At 49.7% G+C, this 16,300-nt stretch overlaps 1 protein-coding gene across 1 annotated transcript in view; it reads right to left on the bottom strand.

The window, feature by feature from the left end:
• The window catches only part of HSPA12A (heat shock 70kDa protein 12A), a 182,054-nt gene that overhangs the window by 44,894 nt on the left and 120,860 nt on the right, over positions 1 to 16,300 (bottom strand). Inside the window, exon 3 of the mRNA XM_011927809.1 lies at positions 13,669 to 13,822. The gene's annotated coding sequence lies outside the window, so the exon portion shown is untranslated. The remainder of the gene's footprint in view (positions 1 to 13,668; positions 13,823 to 16,300) is intronic.

Raw genomic sequence — 16,300 nt, 5'->3', positions numbered from 1 at the left:
GGATGGGTGGGTGGATGGACGGGTGGATGGGTGGGTGGATGGGTGGATGGATGGGTGGGTGAGTGGATGGAATTTTTATGTGTGCCCAAAAGTGGACTCAGTGACTATCCACAGACTACGGGGGCCAGCGAGTTCTTTCCCAACTGAGGCATCAACTCCCTTGAGTTGGGATATTAGTCATACACATGCCATGCTGAGTGACCGCCAACAATGTGGGATCAGCTCTCAAACCACCCAGGTCTGCCTCGCTCCTCAGATACCCCTTTTGCCAGTAAAACCACCACCGCTCCCAAATGGGAGAGTCCCTAGACTTCCTCCCTTCTCATTCTACCCCCAAGCCCTGTCATTCCTTCATCTCTTGCATTCACTCTCTCCTCTGCTACGTCACCACTACAGCCTTGGTCCAGATCCTCCTGAACTTTCAGTCTCCCTATCCTGGGCCTGCCCCCTCCCCCAGCCACACTCACCCTGCAGTCAAAGCCATCTGGTCAAAATCGAGGTCTGCTCACCTAACTCAACCTTGTCAGGGTCTTCCCCTGATGCCCTTCCCCCATGGGATAAAGTCCAGCACACTGCTGACCCCAGGCTTTTCGAAGTCCACCCCACCTCCCTCTGCAGTCTCTTCTCTCTCTACTGCCCCACATCCCTGGCCATATCAAACCTATCCACAGGCCTTGGAATATCTGTGCTTGATTCAGCCTCGACGCTGCACATGCTGTTCCCCTGCCTAGCGTGCATCCTGCTTCCACAGCAGGCAAATTCTGCATCACCTTTCAGGGACCTCTACCTCTACAAGTCAGCCCCCTCTTTTGAGAGAGAAGAGCCTTCTCAGCTCCCCTGGTGCAGATGAGAGAGGAACTTGTACATCAGTTCCTGGTGATCAACTGGAAAACCCAGATCGGGAAAACTCGACCAGAGAGACAGGTTTCTCCTAGAGATAATCACAAGGAAAATATACAGGAAAGGAGGGCAAACCTATGGACCAGAGGGTCTCAGCTCTGCTGTGCATCAGAACCCCCCAAGGGCTTGTTAAAACACAGATTAACGGTCTCACCCCCAGAGTTTCTCATCCAGTAGGTCTGAGGCTGGCTGACAATTTGCATTGATAATGAGTTCCCAGGCTATCCTGACTGCCCCAGAGACCAACTGCGACAGCTTAGAAGAGACTTAAAACACACACCAACTCCAGTAAATGCAATGGATGGACCTTTAGTGGATCGTAACTCAAACAGTCAAAAAATGTTACATTTGTGAGCCCATTAGAAATGTAAACACTGATCAGACATTGGTAATGCTAAGGAATTATTATTAATAGTATAGTTACATAATTTTTAAAAGAGCCCTTGTCCTCTAGGGATACATTCTCAAATGTACAGACGAAACAATAGCATTTCTGGGATTGTACCAGAATAACAGGAGAGGGAAGGGGCAGGGATTAAACAAGGTTGGCCATAAGTCGATAAAGACTAAAACTGGTGACAGATTCATGAGGCTTCAATATAATATTTGCTCTGCTTTTGTTTGTTTAAAACTTTCCATAATAAAATAATTGTGATTTGAATGTGCCAGTTACATGGAAGCTCCAGGAGGGCAGGTCAATGCTTTTCTTCTGCTGTCCATCAGAGCACCCGGCCCATACACGGTGGGTGCTCCACACACATTTGGCAGAGGAATGGACAAACCAATAAGGATATGAGTTCACTGAAACCTACACATGTGGACTCTGAAAGCTTGGGAAGGTTTTGGACCTGGGTCTCAGGGTGGGTGAAGGGCTCCCATCCAGTAGGCTTCTCTGGGGTTGAGCCTGGTCAGCCCAGTAGACTAAACAGCTCTTGGAGGAATCAGAATTTCAGCAGGCACCCACTGGCCCCCTCGCAGATGACAAAACAGATGTCCAGCCACCAGCTGAGCGGCTCCCACTCTGGGATGGGCTCCAGCCAGGTCTCAGGTACAGGGCCCTCTGGTCATCAGCCAACAGCTCCTAGACTTTGTAGCCGCTCTATGAGCCCAGGGCCTCAGAGGAGTCAGGGGGGCATCCTCCATCCCCTGCTGGGCCCCTCCATGTCTGAGAAACAGTAGGGCCTGCCCCCGCAGAGAGGCAGGATCACTTAAAGGACGCTGACATGTCTATTTGCTTTGTCCTTCAGACTTGCTGAGATCCCAATGCCATAAGGGAGGGGCAAGATGTAACAGCCTTGGCATCTTCCCGTGGTTCTCACCCCAGACAGGAATGGCGAGCTGAAATGCTGATGTCAGATGCCACCCTGTGACCCTCTGTACTGTAAGCACAAGCTCTGAGTCCTCCCGAAAGGCGGGGGTGTGTGTGTGTGTGCATGCGTGCATGCTCCTGTTGGGGACAAGGGCACTGGGTTTTCTGCTCAGGCTCCAGGTTGGCCTTAGCATTGGGATGAGTGGAGGGGGCAGGCCAGGCAGTCATACGTGGGCTGCAGGCCAAGCGGCATGTCTCCTAGAACCAGGGCGGCTTTGGAACAGGAGCAAAGCCAGAGTTGGCTCTTTGGCTGCTGCTCTTTAAGGAACAGAAGGAAAACAAAATAGCTCCTGAGAGGATGAAGGAAGTGGAGGTGTCGATGTTCGTGAGCCTGGGGACACCGCCTCACCTCCCTCTGTGCCCCCTCTCCCTTCATGAATGTGAGAACTGGTATTCTCAGGGAACCCATCACTCTTTAGCAATGAACACCGGAGCCAGTGAAACTCTGAAATAAACACCACCCCCCACCCACCATTTTCCAAATTCCTTCATGGGGTCAGATATTCATGCATTTTTTGTTTACTTTTAGGTTCTTCTGAAGTTTATTCAAACTCAAATTGTTAATTCAAAACCACTAGAAATATACAAACCCAACACTCTATCAGGAAACTTATCATAGTTGGCACTCACTGAATGTGTATTTCATGCATGCTAAGAGCTTTACAGGTGTATCTCATGGGATCCTGCCCTGTAAGGAAGGTTGCTGTGAATTACTGTCATTATTCCCATTCTGTGGATGACAAAATGAAGCCTAGAAGGGTAAGAAAGAAGCCCACATCCTTAGTCAGGATGCCACCCAGGTGGACTCAGAGCTCTCTGACTCCAAGCCTGCACACCTGCACATGCCCAGTGCCACCAAAGCATCATCTCTAACTACGAGACAGGTGTGAATGTAAATCCCCATTTCACAGATGAGCAAATAGCTGGAGGAAGTCAGGAGTCACCATCACAGGGCAGCTCCTGGCTGTCTCCATCTGCAGGCTCATGAGACTGTGTGGCGTATTCTTTGGTCTGCAGAGCTCTGTTTCAAAAACCGTAATTCTCCCTCAAATCCGAAGATCCAGGTAGAAGAGGCACATGTTGGTAAGAGAGGCGTTAGAGGTACTAGTTCAAAGTCAGGAAAGCCTGAGCTCAAATCCCACCATGACCATGTCCTAGTCGCATGCCACTGGGTGAGCCATCTGTATCTGTAAAACCTGACTCATGGCAAGCACCCAATACATTATGGATGTTATTTTGTTTATTATTATAGTCACCATCATCATCATAAAATCGTTCCAACTGCTGCTGAAAAAACGACTATGTGCTCACACAACAAGACAAGCAGAGCCTCCACCTTTGCATAATGTCAGCAAATACATTTCCTTTACGTTTTGCTTCTCTGGGCTTGTTAATCAAAGCTAAAAATTCCCACCAGACAGGAACTTGGCAAAGGGAACCTTCAGGAAAACTCAGTGATAGGAAACGTGAGGGCCGGTGCTGGCAGGAGTAAAGGAGACCCCCGGCCCCAATTTCCCACCCATGCTGTCTGCTCACCCCAGGGAACTTTCAGAATAACCTAGAAGAACTTGAGAGGCCATAAGACCACAGCTTGAGCCTTCCTGTATTCTACAGGGAAGCCCAGTCTCCATTCCAAAACTCATTGGGTCAATGTAAAGACTCTCTCCAGCTTCGAGGACAAGATTCCACCTGCCCGGGCCTCTGGAAGCCCTGGGTTTAGACTTCCCCAATTTTATCATGAACAGTCTTGTGACAGTTCAGTCTTCAGAGGCCATGGCACAGCTAATGCTGCCTGGACTGAGGCTAAAGAAAGGGCCGAGGCCATTCCAGGCTAACTGGTTTCCCCCTGAGCAGAATCTTTCACCTCCCAAACACTCACCGCCTGTCCCTGGGGAAGGGAGAGGGAAGAGGAGGTAAGGGTCAGGAAGGTGAAGGTTCACCCTTCTTCAGCTAAACCCTCTCATGAGAGGGAGATACACCATCTTCAGGCAGGAAGGAGAACCCTTGGCCACCATGCCCTCCAAACCTGGGTAACCCAGGCACAAACCTTCCACTCTGTGCCAGTGCCCACGAGGGCAGAGGCTTGAGCACATTAAAAACCCCTCTGCAGCATTCCTTAATGGAAGAGACATCCCAAAACAGTTGTGCAGTTTGCGCACTGCACAAAGGCACCAACCTTGAGGGGCATCTCCCAAGCAAGGCTGCACCTACCCAGAGGTAAGCATTGCTATTTTCTTACCACAAAGGCATCTTTTCAAGCCATGAAGGGCTGCACTGCCTAGAGCGGGCCCCTTTTTTTGAATTTTTGCATCTAAAGCAGATTTTTTCTAATTCACCCAAAAAGTAGCCATGGCACTTAATGGTCAAAAAAGGGAAGAAAATGCTAGGTAAGATACTAAGTTTCCCACAAGTAAAGCTCAAGCAGAGGCCAAGCAACCACTTAACTGAGCTCTAGAAGAGGAACAGAAGGTCAGAAAAACTCAGGGGTGTGGGGTGAGAACTAGAATTTATGAATCAACACGAGAGTCACAGAACACTTGCTACATGCTGGGTGTTGTAGAGGCGGAGGAGCTGTGCTGAAGTGCAGCGGCGTGGACCTCAGAGGGCTGGTTCAGACCTCGGCTCAGGTCCCTGCTGGTCTTGGTAGATACTGCCAAGATACTGCTGTGTCCACTCAAAATCCATTTCCCACTTCTTAACTAAACGCCAATATTTACATTTGGAGTGTGATCCCTCCTGATAATGGGGCAGATCCCAAGTAATCTAAGCCAATCATGGCAAGCCTCCTCCCGCTGCCAATGAGGAACGTGGGAGGGGGTTTGTGACCCACAGTCCTGACTGATGGGACACGAGGGGAAGTCGACCTGGGGCTTCTGGGAGGAAGTGAGTACACTGAGAGGAGGGTGGACGCACAGGGGTATGAGGCTGCACCTGCAGCTGCCACCTTGCCACCAGCACACAGATGCAGCCACCACCAAAGGAACCTCCCTCCGTCCTCGAGGGGGTCCATAAGCTGCCAAATCAGCCTGCCGGGCCCCTGGACTTCCCATTCTGGTCATAATTTCCCTCTTCTATAAACGAGACAGGATTGAGTTTTCCATGCTTTGCAGCTAAACACTGATTCATAGTGGTGCAATCTTGAACAAGTTACTGAACTTCTCTGGTGCTTGGTTTTCCTTATGTATTAGATAGGGATAATAACAACTCATACCTCCCAGGATTAATGAGAATTAAATAAGAATAATGCAGGCAAAGGTCTTAACAAGTGTAGCTATTATTACTTACACAGCATCTCATTTTATCTTATTAAACAACCCAATGAGGTGGGAAACAGGTAGTTGTTAGCCCCATTTAACAGCAGAGAAGGCCGGGCACGGTGGCTCATACCTGTAATCCCACCACTATGGGAGGCTGAGGCGGGCAGATCACGAGGTCAGGAGATCGAGACCATCCTGTGAATGGTGAAACCCCGTCTCTACTAAAAATACAAAAAATTAGCCTGGCGTGGTGGCGGCTGCCTGTAGTCCGAGCTACTCGGGAGGCTTAGGCGGGAGAATGACATGAACCCGGGAGGCAGAGCTTGCAGTGAGCCAAGATCATGCCACTGCACTCCAGCCTGGGTGACAGAGCGAGACTCCGTCTCAAAACAAACAAAACAAACAAACAGCAGAGAAAACCACAACACAGAGATGTTAAGCATCTTCTCCAAATCACACAGCCAGCAAGTGCCTGTCACCAGTGCCTGAGCTCCTTGTCTCCACCACATCCCAGCCCTGAGGTTCCTGGACTCTGTGACTCCCGCTCAGGTCTGTACTGCTGGCAACTTGCAGCAAGGAGCAGTGAAAAAGTAAAGGGCTTTACTGGGAGTGGACCTAGGGAGTAAGGGCTAATGGGTAGAAGTTTCTTCCCAGGATGATAAAAATGTTTGGGAATTTAATAGTGGTGACGGTTGCACAATCTTATGAATACTATAAACCAGTGAATTTTAGGTGGTGAGTTTTATATGTGAATTATAACTCAATTAAAAACAAATCAAAGAGCTGTTAGAATCAGCCTTGTAAGGAGAACTGCCCCTGTTCCCTTGCCTTCAGGAGCCCAGCCTCCTCACTGGGAATGAACTTAGCCACTGCCACCCACTCTGGGCACCGCCCCCTCTCTCCTCCAACCTCTGTGCCTGGTAGAGTTGGCCACAGCTTTCTCCCAGGGCCCATCCAGTGGTTAATCTAGCTGCAGACTCCAGACTTTCCAACTGGGGCTGGGGCAACAGCTGGCACTGGCCTCTCCCAGACACCCTGCTCTTTGGCAATGTAAGAACACAGGCACAGAGCCGGGGCAGCGCCCCAGTCAGACAGCTGCAGTTTCACTCTTCCCCTAGACGCTGGGAAGCTGGACAGCCAGAGCAGAATGGCCCCACTCCTCCCCAGGGCCGGACGTGCCATCCTGCTGGGGTGCTGCAGGCTGACTTGCTGGTGCTTCCCCTGACAGATCAGCTGTTTCAAGCTATGCCGGAATAAATGCTAGTGAAAGCCTCAAAACCTGCAGTTGTAACTAGCCTTCTGCAGACCCACCTTTGTCAGGAGGGCAAACTGCACAGCATTAAAACATTCTGCTGTGTGACCGTCTGCACGTGCCAGCTGTAGCTAGCCAGGTCCTGGGCGGGGAGGTGTGCAGGAACCTGCCTAAGAAAATGCTCCTTCCAGGAAATAAAGGAAAAGAGAAGGCCAATGCTAAAAGGGGTTCCAAGGAGCTCTGGAGGAGGACAAGCCAGGACCACCCACTGCAGCCTGGAGGGGAGGCACGATGGGCGCTGCCCAGGATGCAGGGACACCCCGAGAGGCTAAATGTTCCGCTCAGAACAGGCAGCTGCAGCACAGAGAGCAAAGACTTCCATGTCAGAAGAGAGGACTCAAGTCCTTCTAGAGACTTTTTAAGACCTTTGAAGTCTAAAATCCCTAATTACTTCTTACTTTGTAAGCACAAAATCTTCAATGACAGACTTACATTTGTACAAAAAGAATTAGTAAACTGGGTTAAGTTATTGATTAACTTCGCTAAGTATGCATGACAAAATTTCAAGGGTAACTAATTTTTTTTTTTAATTTACTTATTATACTTTAAGCTCTAGGGTACATGTGCACAACGTGCAGGTTTGTTACATATGTATACATGTGCCATGTTGGTGTGCTGCACCCATTAACTCGTCATTTACATTAGGTATATCTCCTAATGCTACCCCTCCCCGCTACCCCCTCCCCACAATAGGCCCCGGTGTGTGATGTTCCCCTTCCTGTGTCCAAGTGTTCTCATTGTTCAATTCCCACCTATGAGTGAGAACATGCGGTATTTGGTTTTCTGTTCCTGCGATAGTTTGCTGAGAATGATGGTTTCCAGTTGCACCCATGTCCCTACAAAGGACATGAACTCATCCTTTTTCATGGCTGCATAGTATTCCATGGTGTAACTAATCTTGAAAGGAGTTGAAATTGAATCTCTAACTTCACAGCAGTAAAGGGAGACAAACACACAAGACACTGAATGAACAATTCCTCCTAGGGACCGAATGTGCTCAAAGTCTTTTCCCAAGGAATCCACAGGTCACGGAAAGGCACCTCCCAAGTCTCCTCCACAGAGCACAGGACCCAGAGATCACCCAGAGCACCCCACCTGAGGCCAAGCAGCTGTGATGAGGCCAGCAGAGCGCCCCCCCTATCCCACCTTTTTTATATTGTACCAAGCCAGCTCCTGGCCGAGAGAAGGCAAAATACTGACCATCAAATTTTGATGAGCTTTTGCATTTGAACTTAAAACAAGTCAATCTCACTAAAAACAAAACAAAACGAAAACCCGGGTGTGCGTGACTATAGCAGGGTAAGAGCAAACAAACTACAAACTCATCCTAATACCCATTCCTCCCCTCCCCAGCACCGAAATGCAAATATGAGTCTCTCCAAACCCTTTACTGAGCTGCGGTGGGGACAGCAGGCCTCAGAAACATATACACTCCAGGAAATAATGTACACACTGTGTTTAGGGGCCCTGGGGAAGCCACGCAGATGGCCCCAGCTGCCATAATATTCACACTCATCATCATGGGTGCTCACACACGCTGGTGTGTACATGCTATAAAAGAATGAGAAAAGACACGTGGCCTTCCAGGACCCCTTGTTCCAGCCCCGACACATCAGTCTCCACAGTGCTTGGGTCCAGGGAATGAGACTTTATACCTCGTTACCATGCACAGATGGACAACTGCCCAAGTTCAGGCAAGGGAGGAGGTCTTGGGCACCCAGGGTGGTCTGTCTCTGTCTTTTTCATTACTGCTGCCCCACAGACCTGTCCCTCCCAGGCACAGGCCTGCCTGCTTCATTAGGCAAGGGCAGCTTCTCTGACTTCATTGTTATCTTTAACAGCTCCGTCTGGACCTCAATCAATCAGGGGCCATCTCCTCTGCAGAGAGGAATGCTCCAGAGAGGTCAGGTGCAGGGTGACTAGCCTGACTTCCAGCAGGCGCACAATCCTCCCCCACAGAGCCCAGGATGTCTGTGCCCAAGGTGCTGACCGCTGGGAGGTGACCATAGGAATGCCTTGGACTTGGAGAAGTGGGAGCTGGTGCTAGGGACACCCACACGAGCCCACGGCTCCAATCAACCCTTGTCTCCCTGCCTCTCACTCTCTCCACAGACCTAGTCTGGGAGGGTCCTGAATGGCATGGACACCACAGTGAGGACATTCTGGGTTAATGAACGAGAAGAGTTCCAGGAGCTGACCCTGCAACAGGAAGACGGGTGGTATGACCCGGAAGTTCATCAGTGGGACCAACCAGGGCCAATGTGAAACATCCCCTGCACCCTACACCCGGTGTGCCTGTCCTGAGCCCTCCTCTGCCCATCTCTACCCAGCTGTCATCAGTCTTATCTTGTGGACATGCATCACATGAGTATTTAATTCATGAGAATCTAACTATGAGATCTCAAGTCAAAACATAGCGGGATGATTTCAATTTAAATATTAAATCAAATATTAAAAAACACTGTAATTAAAAGCCCTGTAAAATTCTCTTTTGCACATGGACTCTTCATAAGACACCATGGTAAGTGCCACAGGGGTGTTAGGACAGACTGACACCCCTGAAGGGGGTGGGGGAAGGTAGCTCCAGGAAGGTGATGCTTGGCTGGCTCCCGGGAGGGCAAGTTTGCTGAGTGAAAAAGGTGGGGATTAAACACCAAGCTGAAGGAACAGTGAACACAAAAGCAGAGTGGTGTGAAGAGCTTCCCAGAGAGCCTTATACTCTCCCAGCTGGTGTCACTGCCCCCAGGCTGTCCCCCTGGATCACATCACAACCACCATCATCATCACATCACTCCCAGCCTCAAGCACCTACTGTAGCTCTCTATCTCCTTCATATTAGATGCAACTCTTTAACCAATCAGACTCCTCCATTACCCCCTAACCATTGCCCCCCATCATTCCTGTCCTCACACAACCCCCTGCACATCTGTGCTCTCTGCCCTCTGGGAAGCCATCTGCCATCCCTCAGGCCTGGCTTGTGCACTGTCTGTAGGGAGAGAGGGGCCCACTGACCTTCACGTGGGAGGATTTGACCCTCATGCTGCCCTCCAAATAGGCACAGCCCCAAGCTGCTCTTCCAGAGGCAGGGGATGGGGTGGAGGACCCCGAGTTAGCTGGGTTCTAGGGACACACGCAGTTCCACCCTCACCAGCTCTGTCACAGACAGGACTCTGTCTCAGGCCTCAGTTTCTACAAGTACATACCAGGCTAACAACTGTCTCTCGCACAGGGCTGCAGTGGAGACCACAAGGGGTGACCAGTAAGTAAACTCCAGCACCGAGCTGGGTGAGGTCAGGTGCTCAGGAAGCACGGGGCCTCCCCTGACATTCATTCCTGAGACCCACTGCGCATACGTGCTGAGGTTGTAAAACTGAATTTCCAGCCTGAGGACCACTAAGCCTCAGGTGGGACCAGCAGCCCTGCTCCTGCAGTCAGCCTCTCCACCCGTTCCTTAGATCCTAGCTGCTCCCAGTACCGAGCCACCTCCGAAGACAAGGGCTGTGCTTCCAGGCCCATCTACCATCTTGCCCGATGCCCACCTGAGGGCCCCTGACCGCAGGGGGTCACCTGTGCCCAGGAACAGACAGCACTCTGTTGAGTCATCCAGGGCTGTGTGGCCCCAACAGAGGCATATCAGGCAGCACTGGCCTGAACTTCAGAAAGACAGAGCTTGGGCTACTTTTCAAGCAGCCCTTCTGCACCTTGTACAGAGCCCTGCACCTGGGGAGGGCCCAGCCCATCTTGCTTCCTGGCTGTTTGATGTCAGGAAGCCACTGGATCTTGAAAGTGGCTTTCTTGTGGCTGGAGGCAAGGCCACAAGGGAGTGTCACAGATATTTCCAGGGCAGAGATGAAGAGAGAACACACACTTTGGGCTCAGAGACCAGAAGGCCACCACCACTCTCCCCATGGGATCTTTTTTTAAAACTTTAAAAAAATTTTTTTACTGTTTTAAATGTTTCTGATGCATTATATTTGTACCTATTTATGGGTGCCTGTGAAACATGGTTGCATGTGTAGAATGTGCAAAGACCAAACAGGGCACTTAAGGGCTATGGGGTTTTCACCAAGATTCACGATCTTTTGAGTCTCCATCTCCTCATCTATAAGAGAAGACACCCTTCCCCATGGTGCCGGATTTTGTGACAGCCCCCCTGTGAGCTTTGTCCCAATATGCCTGGCCAGTCTGGAAGGCTCCCCACCAAAGGGTTAACAGGGGCTGCCTCTGGGTGTGGGGTCCTGGCTGTTTCCTCCTTTCTTGCTTTGGATAATATTTCCTATAGTGAACACGCAAGTCTTCTGTCATGGGAACCAAAGTTGTCTCAGGTTTTACCCCAAACCTCCCCAGGACAGTGTGGGGCAGAGGAGACAAGTGAGTGACGCTGGCTTTCTCCTATCCCTTCCTGCGGCCTCACTGGGTGCCCTGCAGCCCAAAGCCCGAGACTCCAACTGCTCCCAGCCATAGCACTGGTCCTGCCCCAGGTCTTTGCCTGCTCCTCAGTCTCCTCAATCAGGATCCCCAGCCTCTATCAGCTCCCAGTGACCACCTGGCCCCCAACCCTGAAGGCCAACTCTCTGCCTGGCAAATCTCCCAGCGACACCATGGTGCAGGCTCTTTTTCTCAGCTCCGATCCCCAGGGCAAGAACCAGAAGCCCTGGAGGTTTTGAGAGCTGTCCAAAGCCTCACAGTGAGGAATAGCAGAGCTGAGACTCGGAACCCAAGAGCTGTTCCCACAATACCACTTTGCTTTACACAGAAAATACAGCGCAGGGATCCCACCTGGAAGGGGCTCTCAAACTGCCCCATCCTGCCAGCCTCGTCCAGGGCCCAGGAGCTCCACTTGATGGGAATTGCTTCTGGCTTCAACACTTAATTCCCCAAATGTCCCCTGCCAGAAGTGAGCCAGCCTGTGTTGAGAAAGAAGTCCTGCCACCCTGTAGGGTGGGGAGCACTCTGCTAGGGTCCCAGGACTCAAGCTGGGCCCCCATGGACCCAGCTCCACCTCTGAGCTTCCATCATTAACATCAGGTCAGCGTCCCGGTGTTGTTCAGTCGCCAGCCTTGAAAACAAGCCTGAAGCTGGCATGGCAGTGTGCAAGGGAGGACTGCGTGGCCCCCAACAGGCTCGGGGCCCTGAGAGAAGGGGGAGGCAGGCAGGGGAGGGGCACCGGGAATTGTATGCTTATTCACAGATAGAAAGGGTTCACAAATTCTCTCCAAGGAAGATACCAAATTCTCTCCAAGGAAGACAGGACTGGGGAGAGATGCAAGGACCGAGGAGCTTTGCTGGGAGAAGGAGTGGGCAGAGGGGGGCACTATCTTGGGACACAAAACCCAGAACTACTTCCAGCGAGTCACAGGGTGAGAGGGATATCCCACTGCCAGGGTGACTGTATTTTTGGCTTCTGTGTTTATGTTTTGCAGTTTATTTCTGCCTCATTGCTAATATTTCATTAGAAAGTGGCTCATCCTTCCCCCACCCTCTGCCCACACTCTAATATTTTTGGGAGGAAATCTTAAAAAGACCCCAGCTGTACTCAGCATGTTTGCGTGCTATCTTAAGGCCTGCCTCTACCGGAATAGGACTCCCTTTTCAGAATGCAACTCAGTTAGGAAGTCAAGTTTTTTATCATTCAACATACAAGGTATATATATATATATATAAAACAGGCCAAGTAGGACAAAGTGAATTCTGACATTCCCATGGTTCCCTACCCAATCCCATCCTGCTGGCTGGTCTTCCCTCCCAAGAGCTTTAGGCTCTGTCCCCCAGCATGTGGCACTTTGTGATCTCACCACTGACTATTTATCAAAGGCCCAAGGAGGGCGGTGTTGGGGCAGAATCTGTGCCCATGACCAGCCATGACTTTGTGGGTTCAAGTTTGAATAAACTGCAAGAACCCCAAAGGAAGACCTACCAGAAGCTTCTAACATCTCTCAGCCTATTCCTTCCTCTGTCTCTGTCTCCCTCTTCCATCTCAGCTGCTCACTCTACCTCTCTCCCCACGCATGCATACACATTCAGAGTTATATATGCACATTCCCAGCAGCCTCCCCTGAGACAGGCCTGGCAGGACCCCACCAGCCCCAGCAGTAAAAGGTCCTTGCTGGGTCTCTGATATCACCACCTACCACCCCCCTTGTGAGTGCTTCCCAAAGGGTTGGTGTCCTTGGGTAGACCATCCCCAATTTCCCACATGTCATTCTAGGGGTGCCTGTCAAACCACCAGACCCAAGTTGGGGGCTGCCCCTCAATGTTCCTATCTTTAGCCCCTGCCCGTCCCCAATATCCCATCCAGACAGCCAGTCTTGGCTTGCTCCGATGAACGGCATGGCCCTACTGCCACCAGGTGTGCTCTCGGGCTCACTGTCACTTTCTAGGTTTCTGTTTCTTCATCTGGAAAATGAAGTTGGCTCACAGAACACTGAGAGCTCCCACACCTCCACCCTCCAACCTTAACTACTTCTCACTCTGACAATCTAAGTCACACTAACGTGCCGATGACGGATGAAGACCCCAGACTGCACAGCAACACCTCCCTCAGATCTCTACAATTCAGTGGTTCCAAGACACTTATGTTTTCTAAGAAGTAAAATCTGCCCCCGTCAAAAAACTGTGGATCTAACAAAATGTTATTCCATTTTGATTTTGCCAAGAACAGACATTAAAACTTTTATTAAACCTATCATCTGCTACTACATTCAATTCATAAAAGAAAACTAGGACTATATCAGTTACCTATTGTAATCAAAAATATTTTTAACTCCAAAATTTAGTGGGTTAAAATAACAACAATTTGCACAGAATTCCACAATTTGGGCTTTTCTCACCTAGGGTCAACCCATGCAGCTAAAGTCATCTCAAGGTTCAACTGGCACTAGATGGGCCAAGACAGGCTCACTCATCTCCATGTTCACCTACGCTGTTGGTCAGGGGCCTCAGTTCCCCTCTAGGTGGGCTCCCCAGCAGGACAACCTGGACTTCCTAAATAGCAAAGGACAAGTGAGCAAGCTCTAACACACTGACAGGCATTTTCAAGCCTCTGCTGGCTTCCTGTTTGCCAAGGTCCTATTGGCCAAAACAAATCACATAGCTGCGCCCTGAGTCCAGGTAGGAGGAGATGACACAAGGATGTGAGTACAGGCACCCCAACTGATGATGATTTGACTTACGATTACTTAACTTCGTGATGGTGCAGAGGCGATACACATTCAGTAGAAATCATACTTTGTGGAGCGAAACAACCATTTTGTTTTTCACTTTCAGTACAGTATTCAATAAATTACGAGATACTTTATTATAAAATAGGCTTTGTGTTAGATGATTTTGTCCAAGTGTAGGCTAATGTAAGTGGAGTTTTTTTGTTTTTTTTGGGAAAGAGTCTCGCTATGTCACCCAGGCTGGAGTGCAATGGTGCAGTCTTGGCTCACTGCAACCTTGGCCTCCTGGGTTTAAATGATTCTCCCACCTTAGCCTCCTGAGTAGCTGGGATTACAGGTGCACACCACCATGCCTAATTTTTTTTTTTTTTTTTTTTGAGATGGAGTCTCACTCTGTTGCCACTGTACCCAGCTAATTTTTCTATTTTTAGTAGAGATGGGGTTTCACCATGTTGGCCAAGCTGGTCTCAAACTCCTGATCTCATGATCTGCCTGCCTCAGCTTCCCAAAGTGCTGGGATTACAGGCGTGAGCCACTGTGCCTGGCCAATTTTTGTATTTTTAGTAGAAACAGGATTTCACCGTGTTGGCCAGGCTGGTCTCAAACTCCTAACCTCGTGACCCACCTACATAGGCCTCCCTAAGTGCTGGGATTACAGGTATGAGCCACTACACCCAGCCTTGTAAGTGTTCTGAGCATATTTAAGGTAGGCTAGGCTATGATGGTCAGTAGGTTACGTGGATTAAACGCATTTTCCACTTAATGGTATCCTTAACTTACAATGGGTTTATCAGGATGTAACTCCATCGTTAAGTCAAGGAGCATCTGTACCTGGAGACGTGATTTATTGTAGGTTATTCATTCAATAAGCTACCACAAGGACATAATGTCAGAAATCCTTTTTCAGATGGAAAAATTTAGCTTTGTGCAAACCTAGTACACAGTCACCTGGGTAACTTCCTCAGTGACGAATGTAGGCTTCAAGCATCAGAAGTCATCATGAACTAGCCCAAAGCGGGGCATTTGGGAAACACAGCACTGATTATTGCATTCTTTCAAACTGAGCCAGAGGTGACCTCAGAATCCTCCTTAACACAGCTCTCTATAACACAGCTCTCTAGATAGTTTCTTCCCTGTTGGTCAGAGATGTAGACACAATTCAAGTCTACGTGCCATTGCTTATCTAAGGGTTTTCTTTTAAAAGAGGACACTGAAGAAATAATGTTTAACCCAAAGGAATGTGGCACCAAATCAAGTCTGCATGAGTAAAAGATTCCCTGATGGTGGAACTCCAGGCTCTGTGACCAGGGGGAGGTGTGGGGAGCCTTCCAGAGTCCTCAAACCACCCCCTCCAGGGGCCCATCTTAATGCTTCTTATGTGCCAGACAACGAGCCTCCCGGGGCAAGGGCCCTCACACACCCCTGCAGGTAGCCTATGGCAAGGCGAGACATGGGACCCTCATTTTAGGCCAAACCTCACCAGTCCTGGCTCTCTGGGTACCTCACACAAACATGGGTTGCATCTCAGCTCTCATTTCTAGTGGGTTCTCAGCCTCTGTCTGGCAGCATTGCCCCGCCCAAGGACTGACAAAGGCCACCCTGCAGGCTCCATCTCTCCCTTCTCCAGAGTCAATGAGGAGCACGCTGGGAAGGTCACAGGAACCCACCCCCAAACCCTGGCTGGTAACAGCCCCAGGGTACAGGCTGGGATACTGTCACTGGGTGGACCCTGAAAGTTCCTCCCTATGGGGCATGGTCCAGGCCTTGAGATCCCCCACCATCGGAGGTGGGACCCTCTGCAAACCAGAGGATCCTGAATGACAAAATCCTCCCAAGTTGGAAATACTCTGCACTGACATGGTGGTTACATGACTACAGTTGATCTTTGAACAACATGAGGGTTAGAGGCACCCACCCCCTGCACAGTTAAAAGTCCACACATAACTTTTGACTTCCCCAAAACTCAACTACAAATAGCCTATTGTTGACCGGAAGCCTTAATGATAACATAAACGTCAATTGACACATTATTTTATGCATTCATGAAATACCTAAATTCTCGATTTTTTCATATTTCTAGGCTATGCAGTAAATTGTCACAAATCTCCAAAAAATGAATAAGTGGACCTGTGCAATTCCAGGCCATGTTGTTCAAGGGTCAACTGTATCTACATTTGTCAAAACTCTTGGAACTGTACACCCAAAAAATGTGAGTCTTACCTTAAGTAACTTAGACCTCAACAGACTAAACTTTATCAAAATCTCCCAGCAAGGAACCCCACCTACTTAGCGAGCTCCACTC

Source organism: Colobus angolensis, unplaced genomic scaffold, assembly GCF_000951035.1.
Source record: "Colobus angolensis palliatus isolate OR3802 unplaced genomic scaffold, Cang.pa_1.0 Scaffold75, whole genome shotgun sequence".
In the NCBI taxonomy this organism is placed as follows: domain Eukaryota; kingdom Metazoa; phylum Chordata; class Mammalia; order Primates; family Cercopithecidae; genus Colobus; species Colobus angolensis.
The sequence above is the reverse complement of the archived record's forward strand: the minus strand, read 5'-3'. Positions and strand labels throughout refer to the sequence as shown.